The 14,591-nt window shown below is 34.1% G+C and overlaps 1 pseudogene; it reads right to left on the reverse strand.

Annotated features, from left to right (window-relative positions):
* Positions 1-3,629: 3,629 nt before the first annotated feature.
* On the reverse strand, positions 3,630-4,211 carry LOC149544909 (mitotic spindle checkpoint protein MAD2 pseudogene; annotated as a pseudogene).
* Between the last annotated feature and the right edge of the window lie 10,380 nt (positions 4,212-14,591).

Consider the following 14,591-nt stretch of genomic DNA (forward strand, 5'->3'; position numbering starts at 1 on the left):
TTGGGAAGGAAATCCTAACTAGCTTCTTTACATTTGAACACAAGGTGTTTACTTCTGGTATTTGTTGACACAATTTGACAAGAACAACCTTGTCCTTAGGGTTCCTAGGAGGTCTTTTTGGAAAACCATCAAAAGCATTGATCCATAGGTAGGAAAAACTAGGGAATTAGATGAAAGACCATCTAAACTGGCTAATAGCCAAAATTTCTTTAGATGAAAATCTTCACTTGGGGCAGCCTTGCAATTCCTAGCACAACCTCATAGTAAAGGCATTTTTCACTTTCATGTACTATTTTAAGCTCCTCTATAGTTGAAGGTGTGGGTAGAATTCATACAGCCTTGTACTTTCACTATATTCTTCAATGCTAGGAAGAGTTGTCCATAGGTGATGCATAGCCAAGGCATAGATTAAATATGAAGACATGAAAATTTCTTAAATCCCTTAGCTAAATTCAACCATGAGGCCAGCTCATCGTCTATTATTTGGGCCCAGTCAATCTGCAATCCTTTGACACATATGGCTTGTACCAAGAAGAAATAATGCTCAATGAATTTCAGAATTTCTTCTTTTCCATTTAATCTTAGCAGTAATGCTAGGATGTCAATGATTTCTCTCTTCAAATTGGTCCCAAAGAGAGTTTTCAGCATCTTGCTCTTCTTTCAACAAGGTGCTTTAAACTAGGTTCTTTGCATATCTTCCCTTCTCAAGGTTTTCTTCTCATTAAACATAGATGTGGAAGACTTGAAATCAATATCATAGTATACTTCCTTCACTAGCATGTCGAATGTAGATTGCATTGAGACCTAGTTTATTGAGAGAAGGATAGATTGATCAGGAAGAAAAATTATCTTTGTCTCCAAATTATTTCTTTCAAGGCATTCTCTAACTAGCTTTGGATCTTGCACAACCATGGGAGATCCGACAACTTCCACCAGTCCACTCTCTTTCAATTTCTTGGGAATTAGGTAAATGGGATGAGAATTAATCCTTCTGTGAAGATCACCTAAGTTGGAGAACTTGAATTAAGTATCAACAAGATCCTTTAATTCACTTTCCAATCCTATAAGTTTATCATAACCTACTACTTCGATTTCCATTTGCTATGATTTTAAAGAGGACGCAATTATTGATATATAGCCATTAAAAACAATGAGGAAACATTTTTGAGGCAATTTTGTTGAAATATATGCATAAATATGAATGTTGGTGCCACATAAATGAAATTAAGCACAAACAATGATCATAATAGTAAAATTGCAATAAATTTGATAATCAATGGCTATTTAAAACTTTTCATTTCTATGCACATAAAGATTCATAAATTTGAAAGCCATATTACTTCACTTAAAGTGAAGTCATATCGTGAAAAACCACTTACAAAAATAAGGGTTTTTAGATTACTAGAAAGTGCCTTATTTACTTCAGGATCTAGAGCAAGGATTCATATGATAACTCAATATGTGCATAGGAGAGAGCACAGATCCATTTTTTTGTAAGCTTATCTTTCCTTGATCCTTTGATAGCTCAGGCACTTCATTTCCTATTTCTCTACATGGAGCATTCAACACTTGATTTTCTTTATGTCTGGGTTGCACCTCTATAGCTGACTTTACTGGAAGCATCTTTTGGGCATCTCCATAGAATATTCTCATATTATAGTCAATTATCTCTTTTATCTTTTTTTTATCTTTGGAGAAGTAGCCTTTTATATTTCCTTAGGATGGAAAACTCATCTAATAGCAACACTTTCTGGGGGAAGAAACATTCTAAAGCATTTTCCCCTTATTTTGATTAGATACCTTGAGATAAGATTTTGAGCATGGATTAACCACTATGGGATCAAAATAGTTCTTTTTAGCATCACTCCTGGGTCTCTTTAATGCATTAAAATTTTTAATAGATAACAAGCCATGTTGGCTTCAGAAATGGGACATAATGCTTACATTTCCATCATAGAGAAGCTAAGAACCCAAACACCCGTTCCTCTCCATAGAAATGGATTTTACCTTGGAATTATGACTTGAGACTTTCTTGGCTCTAACTTGTACTTTTCTAGCTCTTTACCTCATAGGTCAAGCAAGTGTGCATCTATTAATACTATTGAGACTTCATTCTTCAAGTACATGATTGATGAACTTCACCAAGTTGGATTACTCAAAATCCAAAGGAAATGAGAATGTTGGAGTAAGAAAGAAGTTCTAGAAATAAGGAAGACTCACTTCTCATTGGGAAGATGCTTAAAACATATCCCAACCAAACCTAAATCACCTAAACCTTAAATGCATTAAAATGACAAGAAACACACATTGAGGAACATGGAATGGTAAAGCAAGGGAGGTCTAGAAAAGATGAAAAATGGGAGTCTTGGGAACTTGGTGAGAAGTGAGTCAGCTAAAGGCTACCTTGATGAGAAATCTTGAATAAAATCTTAATGATTACCAACAACTACAGACTATTAGAATTGGTAATCTTTCCTTGGTTGTATTTATTAAATGGGATAACCCAAGGTATCCCTTATGTTGTTTGTCCTCTAGTCCACATGTGAGGAAAAGTCTATTTTGTAATTCCTTTATTAAGGAAAATAGTTATTCCACCTTAAGAGGATTATGACACTTGTTATGCACACACTTATGAATGTGGCAATCATTCACATGGGAGTTACAAATAACTCCTCCTCTCATCTCTTTATAAGAGATGCTTCTCTCTCATTCTCAACACACAATCACTATGTAGTTCTTGTAATGAGCTTATGGCTCCATTTTCTCTCTTCTCTCTCTTTCTTTCATTCTTTAGGCATTTGCCTCATTCATATTATTCACAACGGGTTTTCTTTGCTTTCCTCTTTCAAAACCCTTGTCTCCTCTTTTGTGTTGATCTTGGGAAGCTTTTATAAATGATGGTAATTATGTTCATCAAAAACTCTCTTGGATTAAGTTATAATTTTTTATGTTTAGTTCATTTCAATTTTATTATTTCTAACATGGTATCAGAGCTTTCTAATCCTTGTTTTGAGTTTGTGTCAAGGTTACCATTTTGCAGAGACTTTTTGTTAAGAAAGGAAGAGAAACTTGAAGCATCATTTTTCTTTTTAAAAAAATATATTTTATTACAAGGTTTATTCAATCTATAAATCCTCTTTGGATGGTTTGTCACCAGAGAGCTATAGATTAGTACTAACAAGCTTTATTTGTAGGTTTTCTCTTTTATTTTGTTGCAAAGTTTTTTTTGATCTAGTCTATCTATTGATTAAAGTTTTTTCTCAAAAAATCTTAACATTTTTTTCAAATCTATCTTTATATACTTTATTTAAAAATTGAAATCCCTTTCTTATTTTATGTTTTCTTACTAATATACCTTACGTTTATGTTCATCTAGTTTCCCAAATTTGATTATTTATTAGTATAGTTTTTTTTTGAAAAAAAAAGAAAGGAAAAGAAAAATCTGTATCTGTTTATTTGTACATTAAAGTTAGATCTAGTTGTTCCTCCATTGCTATTCCTTATATAATTTTTTTTTAGAAGTTTTTTTTCTAAGTTCTTATCTTTCAATTTAAATTATCTAATATATCTCTTGTAACACTAATTCAAATTATGATGATATCATTTTTTTTTAGTTGTTGTCTGAGATCTCAGTCAAGTTTATAAGTCTTACATAATTTTAAGATCTCAATCTTTTTTTGCCACTCAGCCCAATTGAAAGGAACATTCAAATCATTATCTGTGTAAGAAAGCACATAAAATGTGTAGGGCTCATCCAAATAGGGGAGGTAAGTGACACTAGATGTGATCTAGCACATAATTGCCTGAATTTCTCTCATAATTTCCTTGTCGCTTTTCTCTCAAGATCCCCCTTTCTCAACAACATCCTTGTCAGCGTGAATAGTGAAATTCCATCTTTCCATAGTCTCTGAAGTAGCAATGCTCATTATAACCAGAACAATTCTCTACAACTTGCCCTTCTCTAGCCATTCTACTAGTTGAGAAGTAATGGTAGTCAGGTACTCCTTGACTCTAGTGTCATTTGTAGTGAGCATTGTAAGAGCATCCTTCTTCATTGCCCCAAAACTATTAGATGGGTAGATCCCTCTCTGGTACAGAATACTGTTGGCGGTGTAAGAGAAGAACTCGCTAACAATGGCTACTGATTCTGTAAGCATGATAACATCCCTGGCAATCTGGATAGACCCCATTTCTTTTCTTCTTTTTCTCTGCTATCTGTCTTCTCTGAATAAAATTCACAAACGATAGTTGATAATACAGTAGCGATTGTTTTGAGAATCTTAGGGTACAGTGTGGTTCCATTGCATTTTCTCATGAGGTCAGTTCCGGTTAATGGTGAGGTTGTTGTGGATTCTCTGTTTGGATTTAGTTTGCAAGTGGCTAAATCTTCTAAGGGGGTTTTATATCTAAATAATATAAGCTCTAAAGTATCTCTATGTTTGCATTTACTATTTTACTCCTACACTTTTTATTATTTCTTTTCCTACTCAGCCGTTTTCTAATTATTTCCATCTCTCGCAATTTTTTTTAATCATTCCTCTTACTCTCTGAAGTCTAATTTTAGATTATTCCCGGTTTAGATTATTCCCTATGGGTAATATATTTGTGAATCATTCTTTGCTACAATTTTTTTTCTCTTTGAATCTAATTTCTTTTAATTCATATTACATTATATATATATATATATATTTTAAATCAGATTTTATACTTCTTTCTTTTACTTATATTCTCACCTTACTCTTTATTTCCTCACTTGAAATTTCAAAGACTTAAACCTCTATGTATTTATTTATGTATTTATTCTTGTAATTGTAGATTTAATTAATTTACATTTCTCCATAATTTCTTTATTTTAATATTTTTTCATAACATAGTATTCATTTATTTTATCCTCTATAATTTTTTATACTATAATCATTACTATTAATTATTAGTAATTCTTTTTTATATTCTATATATTTGAAATCTTTGTTTATATCTTCTCATCTATTGACGTTTCATTTAATTAATCCTTTTTATCTATAACCTTTTGGTCATATTTTCTATGTATAAACTATTCTTAAATTTAATTTTTCTTTAGAGTATTATTAATTTGTATTAAAGAAAATACGTGCATTCTTTTAAATTTCTTAGAGAGGACTTATTAACTAATTATAGTTTTAAGAGGGAGATATTCATTTTTTTTCTCTTTGTTTCAGCTCATGTCTGTATTATTTGAAACATTTAAATCCTATGTTCAAAATTGTACTTCTTTTTTCTACTAAAATTTATCATTTGGCTTTATTATTCTAATTTAACCTAAAATTTCTATTATGTCTAAATCTTTCATTTAGAACATTAAAATTCAAGATACTTTAGAATAGGAAATAATAAAATCCATTATATTCATGTTATCTAAGTGTGGTATTTTCCTTCCCTCCATACAAAATTCTCATATTTGACTCTAGTTCAAAATTAACTTTATTATCATATTTTTGAGCTCTTCCTATTAGGTAAATATATTGATTTCCCATGCTAATGTTGTTTATGTGGATTGTGTTTTCAAATATCCATTAGTATTTATGTGAAATATTGTAGATCATGATGCCTATTGAAGGTTTGGGGCACATTTACTATTATTTAAGGTACTCCATCACTTATACTCCTTGGATTATTGTAGTCCTTTAAACTTTACATCATTTGTCTTTTGTATGATCTTCTCTTCTATGTTGTTAGTTGTATGATTTCATTCCATGATATTTTGGTTTATTTATGTATATATGGGTGCACACATATATACCTAGATAAATATACAAGCTATTGTGACTATAATGATTCAAAAATTTATATATATACCTTCACAAAATGAATTAAGTACTCATGTTTACCCTCAAAGGAGTTTATACCTGATATCCATCCTTTGTTTATTTTTCCATTGATCTTCCTTGGATCTCTACATTTACCTTAATTCTGATTGGATTATGAGTTATCTAACACATTTTCCTTCAATCTTATTGTGATATTTTGATGTGCACATAATTGCACTATTATGCTTTTATAGCATCGTTCTATGCCCATGTTGGCACTTAATGGTTTTATACCATTGATTTACATGATTTATATGATTTTTTTTTTTGAGTTGCATAGGGAGCCAATTTTTCAAGGTTAACTATGTAGGTCCCCTTAGTATAACTAATACATAATTTCCTTATCTGGTCGATGGAGTATCCCTCCATCCTATATTGGTGTGCACTCATTTTTATGGAGTTTCCCTCCATTTGTCCCACTTTGTTCCTCAATGCGAGGATGATATTTTATGGGGATTTCCCATTCCAAGCTCCTTGTCTCCTTGGTGTATGCTCCTAGTTGTGATTTATTCATGGTATGACTTCCTACACTTTGCTCATTTTTTGAGTGTATAGGTGACGAGGCTACCATATCTTGGAGCACTCCAATATTGGAGACTCTATTTGAGAAAGTTGTTTTGACCCATGATCTATTGGTTCCACTTTGAAAGATTGATATTTATGGAGTTTCCCTCCATGTTGTTCCATTTTGTTCCTCAATGAAGAGGATACTATTATTGGAGTTTTCCCTCCAAATTCAAATGATTTGATCCAATTTTGAAGGCAATATGTTGTTAAATACTCATAATCCATTCCTTTTAGTATCCTAACAAAAATCATGATAATACTAATTTGATCAGAATGTCTCTCTTTTTACTTTATTTTCATATATTAATGTGATAATGATTTGCATACTTTATTGCTTAGATCATGAGTCATGGAAGTTATGGTGTTGTAGCCCATTAACTTGCAGTGAGATGATTCATTAAGTGGACTGTCTATATCCACGTGATTGATGCAAGATTGATGCAAGTATCATTAGTTGGCCTTGTATGTGGTCATTTGTGCATTAGTATAATATACTTTTCATGAGAGCATTGATCAAGCTTTTTACTCAATTTGTCCTTGTTGACAATTTTTTGAGCATATAATTTATCTTGATATCAGGTTATCTCCATTGCTTTGTGGTAACATGTTTATTTTCCCTCTCTATTTCACTATGAATATAAGATTTCCAATTTGAATTTAAGATGAAATACTCCTTGTGGATAGTTGTCTTGTTTCTTATGTCTATGTTTTTTCAGGTAATCCATCTAGGTACATACAAGACAATATTATTTGGTGTACATTTAGATGAACTATCCACTTCTCTCTTGGCTCTATGAAGATTTACATACACTCACAAGAGACCTTTGCACAATTGAAGACACTCTAAAAGATTAAGTTGCTGCTATTTCATTGTAAAATTTGGGTTTAATATCATTTGATGTAATTTCCCTAAGTAAAGATTAAAGGAGGGTGTTAGAATTGGTAATCTTTCCTTGGTTGTATTTATTAAATGGGATAACCCAAGGTATCCCTTATGTTGTTTGTCCTCTAGTCCACATGTAAGGACAAGTCTATTTTGTAATTCCTTTATTAAGGAAAATAGTTATTCCTCCTTAAGAGGATTATGACACTTGTTATGCACACACTTATGAATGTGGCAATCATTCACATGGGAGTTACAAATAACTCCTCCTCTCATCTCTTTATAAGAGATGCTTCTCTCTCATTCTCAACACACAATCACTATGCAGTTCTTGTAATGAGCCTATGGCTCCATTTTCTCTCTTCTCTCTCTTTCTTTCATTCTTAAGGCATTTGCCTCATTCATATTATTCACAAGGGGTTTTCTTTGCTTTCCCCTTTCAAAATCCTTGTCTCCTCTTTTGTGTTGATCTTGGGAAGCTCTTATAAATGATGGTAATTATGTTCATCACAAACTCTCTTGGATTAAGTTATAATTTTTTATGTTTAGTTCATTTCAATTTTATTATTTCTAACACAGACTTACAAGGGAGAAATTGAGAGTTGGCAACACAAGGCAACCCAAGATCTCCTGCATGAAATTGCTTTTTATGATTGCCGATGCTTGTTTATGAAAAATAGAGAAAATGGAAGGATTTATATAGAGCTCAAAATTTACAAACTCATGCAAACCAATGGACCTAAAATTTAAAACTTAAATATTCAGAAATATGAGACTCAAAGAAAGGAGCCAAAATTTAAAACCTCATCATGAGCACATTGCAACCCTGATTGGCCCCTTAAGGGAAGACTACACCTCTGATGATCAAGTGCACAAACACTTAGGATTTTCTCGAGGCTCCAAAATAGATCTTGATATCCATAAATTATTTCTAGATTCTGAGGAAATCCCATTTCAGTGTGAGGAGTAGATTCAAAGTGGATAGATGAAAACATGGGAGGAGCTAGGGAAAATAGATCTTACCTTGAGCTTAACATCATGAGAATAGGAGATTTAAAGAGGATCTATTAGGTAGGATGGAAAAGGAAACAAGAGATGAAAAAGAGAAGGAGATTGATGATCTCATATTAAATAGGTGTTAAACCTTGATGCAGAGTAAGCACAAGGAAGCACCCCAATCAATCTACCACCCAAATCTCCCTAACTCCACCAAGGGTTATGCAAGGGATTGAACTTACTTCCAAATAGATACTACTCTAATATTACAAATTTTCAATAGGTTTACTAACCCAACTCTCCAAACAAAACATAAATCCAACTTCTACCTACTTGGATCAACCATGGCATACTACCCCTGCAACTTGGCAAAAGTGGGTTTTTGGTTTTCCCAACTTTTCTAACACCAATGATGGCTTGAGGAAACCATAACATGACCAAAAAAAGGTAAATCACTAATTAGACCTACTTCTAACAACCCACAAAATAGAATGCAGCATTTGACCTACTAGGCAATTGGGCCTCCTAGTTTAGTTTTTCAACAATAACTCAAAACTCTTCCAAAGGAATTGGACAAAAAAGTATAGTTTTAGACCCTTTTCCAAGGATTAAAAGACTCAAAAGTTTGAAAACTTCACTCCACTCTAGCATGCCTTAACCCCAACCATGTACTTAGGCATAATAAGCAACTTTAGGCATGGTATACAAGGTAATGGCAAAGAAATGGGTTCATGGAATCAATCTTCCAACTCTAGAGTGTTCTCATAACCTAGATAAAAATGTTTTGCTAATTCACCAAGTCCTCAACTCCTCTTCTTCACATTACTCAACTAAATTGCACAAACAAGGTCTAATACATGGGTAATATTAGACCTAGGGCTTACTCCCATAAATCTCTACTATAAACTCCTATCTCAAGACCTTTAAAATATGATAATGCATTTCCCTAACTTGCTCCATTAAAATTTGGAACAATTTCCAATGGTGGAGTTTCAAGTTAGGGCCATTTCTTTGGCCAAACCCTTGTTTTGAGGGTTTCACAAGGTAGTGACCAAGAAAAAATCAATAACTTTATTATCCTAACTGATGAACACTTAAAATCAAAACCAAAACATCACAAATAAGAAAGGCTATCAAAGCAGTACAAAATTTTTCACTTCCTAATCAGTGCAGGCCATACTGTATGGGAAAAATAGTCAAAATAGTCCAGAAACAACAAATTTTATTGATTCCAAAAAACAAGTACATATATTTTTTCATGTTGTCTCTCCCCTTAGGTGTCTAGAGAATTTATAGGCCATTACAAATGGGTAAAACCACCCCATGACAATTTTAGCCATTGGGAGTGGTTTTTTGAAAAAGTTGTCAAATTATTACAAAAGTTGCTAACTTTTGCAATTTTTACCATTTTGACAAACCTTCTTCCTAATTCAATTCTAACCATTCCTAAATTTTATTCTAAGACTCAAAACACCCAAACTATCCTAAGAAACATCAGATAAACCAAAATTCCACCTTTTGGACCAAATGACGCCTAGGTTCATATTAACACCTTAGGGTCTGTATCTATTACATGGGTGGATGGCCTTGAGGAGATTTTCTTAATCAATCCTAAGGCCTTATTAAATTGAACAAAACAAACATTTTGATTAGGTGCTCTGCACCATTCTCTCCTGAATAAAAGAAACTCCAATCTTTAGAGTGTTGTGAAGCGAAGGATCAACACCAAGTGCTTTGAGTTCTTTCTTTGTCATCCATGCTGCATCTGCTCCTATTTGTCCCTACCACTGTACTAGGTACTCATAATAAGTCTTCCTCTTGGTCTTCTTACTGATCCTCTTGTCTAGAATGGCTTCCACCATGGGTTTAGGCTTTGGTGGGATAGTTTTCTTCAACTCTTCCTTGAGATCTACAAGTGTACCTACATCCAAATCATTTGCAACAACACACTTAAAAGCATACAGGTTAGAGGCATTGAAAATAGGTGAAAAATAAATATCATGTGGTAAATCAATTTGATAGGCATTATTGCCACACTTCTTCACTATTTTAAAAGGACCAATCTTCTTCATCTACAGTTTGGTATGCAATTTCTTTAGAAGTATAGCTTTATTAAGATGGATCATTACCATATCCCCCACCTTAAACTATAGTTCTCTTCTTTTTTTATCTGCCTGTTATTTTTACTTAGTGGAGGTGTCTTGCAATCTATCTTGTACTTGTTGGTGGATTTCTCTCATTATCTCTACAAAATCCTCAGCGTATGCACTTCTTCTCTCCATGTCCTTGACTTCTTTAAGTTCCAAAGTACCCCTAGGGTGAGTGCCATAAAAAATTTGAAAGGGTGTTAAACCAGTGCTTCTATTAATAGAATCATTAAAGGAAAATTCTTCCTAGGGTAAAACACAATCCCATGAAGCTCCATGTTTTTTGGAAAGACACCTTAGCATGTTCCCTAATGACATATTGACTACCTCAATTTTCCCATCAGATTGAGGGTGATAGCCAGATGAAAAACAAAAATTGGTGCCTAATTTTCTTCACAAGCTTCTTAAAAAATGCCCCAAAACTTAGGGTCCCTATTTGATATGATGGATAAAGGAAAACTATGAAGCCTAACAACTTCTTTGAAGAAAAATCCTGCTACTTGGGAGGCATCATGAGTGGTTTTGCAAGCAATGGAATGGGCCATTTTTGAAAACCTGTCCACAACAACAAATATACTATCATATCCTGATTTGGTTCTTGGTAGACCAAAAAGAATGTCCATACTCACTGAGTCCCAAAGTTTATGAGGTATCGGGATTGGGATGTAAAGTCCTACATTTGATGAGCCTCCTTTTTCTTTTTGGCAAATTAGACACTCCTCAGCATATCTCTTGACATCAGTTTGCAACCTTGGCCAATAATAAAATCTTCTAACCCACTCCAATGTTTTATCCAGCCTGAAATACCCTGCTAAACTACCGCAATGCTTTTCTTTTATGATATTCTCCCTAATGGATCCCTTGGGAACACAAAGATGACTCCCTTTAAACAAAAGACCTTCTTGCAAGATATACTCACCAAATTTAGTGTGGTACTTTTCACCCATGGATTTTCAAACTTGGTAGGCCTCCTTGAAGTCTTCATCTTGCTCATACATGTCCTTCATTTCATGAATTCCAATTCTTTCCAACTAAGCTTCCTGAATGGTCAAATTTCTCCTGCTAAGTGCATCAGAAACCTTGTGAGTTTCTCCCTCTTTATGCTTAATATTAAAGGTGTAGGCTTGCAAAAATTCAATCTATTTCATATTCTTATGATTTAACTTTTCTTTCCTATTCAAAAAGCTTAATGCATGATTATTAGTATATAAAACAAATTCTTTAGGCAACAAGTAATGCCTCCATTTTCTAAGGGACTGCACCATAGCATAGAGTTCAAGATCATAGGTTGAATATTTTTGTCTAGTCTCATTAAGCTTTTCACTGAAAAAGGCCACAAGCCTACCATCCTAGCTTAGAACACCTCCAATTTCCTTATTTCTTGCATCACACTCCATTGTGAACAACTTATAGAAATTAGGGAACACCAAAATAGGTTGGTTTGTAATTTTTCTTTTCAAACATTCAAAAGAATCATTTTCCTCCTTAGTCCAAGAAAATATACATTTCCTTCCTCATTTAATTGTATCTATCATTGAAGCACACACACCACTAAAGTTCCTTATAAATTTCCTATAGAAACTACACATACCATGAAAGCTCTTTACCTCTGATGGAGTGGTGGGTGGTGGCCAATTAAGGATAGCCTCAATCTTGGAAGGATCCATCTTTAGTTCTCCTCCTAATATCACAAATCCAAAAAATATTATTTCATTCTACGAAAGGAAACATTTCTCCAAATTTATCATCAATTTCTCCTCATGAAGCCTATTCAAAACCAAATCAAGGTGCTTTAAGTGTTCATCCTTGTCCTTGCTAAATATCAAAATATCATCTAAGTACACCACAACAAACTTGTTCAAGAAAGGTTTTAGGACTTCATTCATTAGTCTCATAAAGGTGATAGGTGTATTAGACAAGAAAAAAGGCATCACAAGCCACTCATACAAGCCTTTTGAGGTCTTAAATACTGTCTTTCATTCATCTCCACTCCTACTTCTAATTTGATGGTATCCACTTTTAAGATTCACTTTTGAATAGATACTTGCTTTACCCAAATAGTCTAAAAGGTCCTCTATTCTTGGCATAGGAAACCTATATCTAATTGTTATCCTATTGTTTTCCCTTGAATTCATACACAACCTCCAAGTGCCATCTTTTTTTGGAGCTAGGATAGGAAGGACTGCACATGGGCTTATACTTTTCCTAATGAACCCCTTGGCTAGTAGATCTTCAATTTGTTTTGTTATCTCTTCATTCTACTTTGGGCTCATCTTATAGGCTTCCTTATTTGGAAATTTAGTCCTTGGGATGAAGTCTATGTAGTGACTAATATCTCTTTCAAGAGGCAAAGTCTCTGGTTGGCTGCTTGCAACTATCCCCTTGTATTTCTTTAAAAAATCCCTTACCTCCTTAGGTCCAACATTGATAACCTTGGGTGGATCTTGTGGTGGTTTAAGGGGATGTTTTTGTGGTCTAAAAATCAATGCATAGTAGGGTGTATCATTCTCCTTGGTGAACCTCATGAATTCTTTTTCTCCTACTAACATTACCCCATTTGTAATCAAGCTTCCATCATAAGGAAAAGGTGGCATGGTGTACTCAATCCCATCCTTGGTTATGGTGTAAATGTTTGTTTTACCTTCATGTTTTGCACACATATCATATTTCCATGGCCTCCCAAGAAGAAAATGGCATGCATCCATCTCTGCCACATCACATAAAACCTTGTCATTATACTCTCCTATCTTGAATCCTACCCATGCCTGTGCATTAATAAGGGTTTGTTTGTCTTTTGTTAGCCATGACACCTTGTAGGGATAAGGGTTAGGAATTGTTTTTAGTTTCAATTTGTCTACCATCTCCCTAAATGCCACATCATTAGAGGATCTAGAATCCACTATAACTCTACAGACTTTTTTGTTCTCTTTGCATAGGGTTTTAAACAATGTTTTGTTGTATGGTGGTTTTGTAGTTGTATTGGCTTTAATCAAGGTTCTTTGCATCATCAAGGATTCACCATGCTCTGGAAGTGTAGGTCTTGAAGTGGTAGATTGATAGGAGGTGACACTCTGACTATGATCTTACTCTCTGCCATTTGTTCCTTAACTAGATTGGCTAGTTCTACAGTGGTGCTCCTCACGGGGATCTCCCTCTCAGGCTCTTCTCCTCCATTAGACATTATGTCTCAACAAATCAAAGTGGCTCTGATACCACTTGATGCAGAGTAAGCAAAAGGAAGCACCACAATCAACCTACCACCCAAATCTCCCTAACTCCACCAAGGGTTATTAAAGGGCTTGAACTCACTTCCAAATAGTTACTACTTTGATATTACAACCTTTCAAAAAGTTTACTAACCCAACTCTCCAAAAAAAACATAAATCCAACTTCTACCTACTGATGGGGACACAACCCAAGCATAGAATGGACACAACAGAAAAGGGAAAATTATATTAACTAAGAAAATAAGCTAGTACAAATAGTACAGAGAAAATAAACTTTAAAACATGCCCTAAGGGCTTACAATAGCATAAATCTGGAGATAATTTCTCCTTTCAGTACCTCCTCTCAAACTCCACTCCGAACTACCTTTTACAATGCTAGAAATCTCCTTAAATAGACCCTGGAGGGTTAAGGACTAGGAATACATTCTAGAAAGTGCTAGTAGGCATCCACCAACCAAATAGAAGGCTCCAGAAGTTGCGTTAGAAGTTGGCACAAATCTAGAAGAATCCAAAAATGGTAATCGAACGTCCGAGAGGCATAACTTTTGAACCGTAGCTCCGATTGATGAGCCATTTACATTTTTGGAAAGCTCTCGAAGCGCTCTATAGCCCTATGGACAAGCTTTGCTCATCACCCATTTTTGGCCCTTTTTGAGGTCATTTAATGCCCCTAACCTGACTTTGAAGCATTCTTAGGAGGTCTCCAAAACCCTAAAAATTGCAATAACATTCAAACCGTGGGGCCTTTTGACCTGATTCTTTTTCTGGAATGCTCTAAATTACAATTGCATTCATCTCAACAATTTACACCTCCTAGTTCACCAAAATGATGGCTCAATTACATACTCCTATTTTTTCAGGATTTACACGAACAGTGGTAGTGGAACTGTGAGAGTTTGAACCTTTATTTAACCCAAATGGGTAT

The sequence above is a fragment of the Cupressus sempervirens genome, chromosome 8 (assembly GCF_028749045.1).
Source record: "Cupressus sempervirens isolate cs-2001-9-10 chromosome 8, ASM2874904v1, whole genome shotgun sequence".
NCBI classification, from domain to species: domain Eukaryota; kingdom Viridiplantae; phylum Streptophyta; class Pinopsida; order Cupressales; family Cupressaceae; genus Cupressus; species Cupressus sempervirens.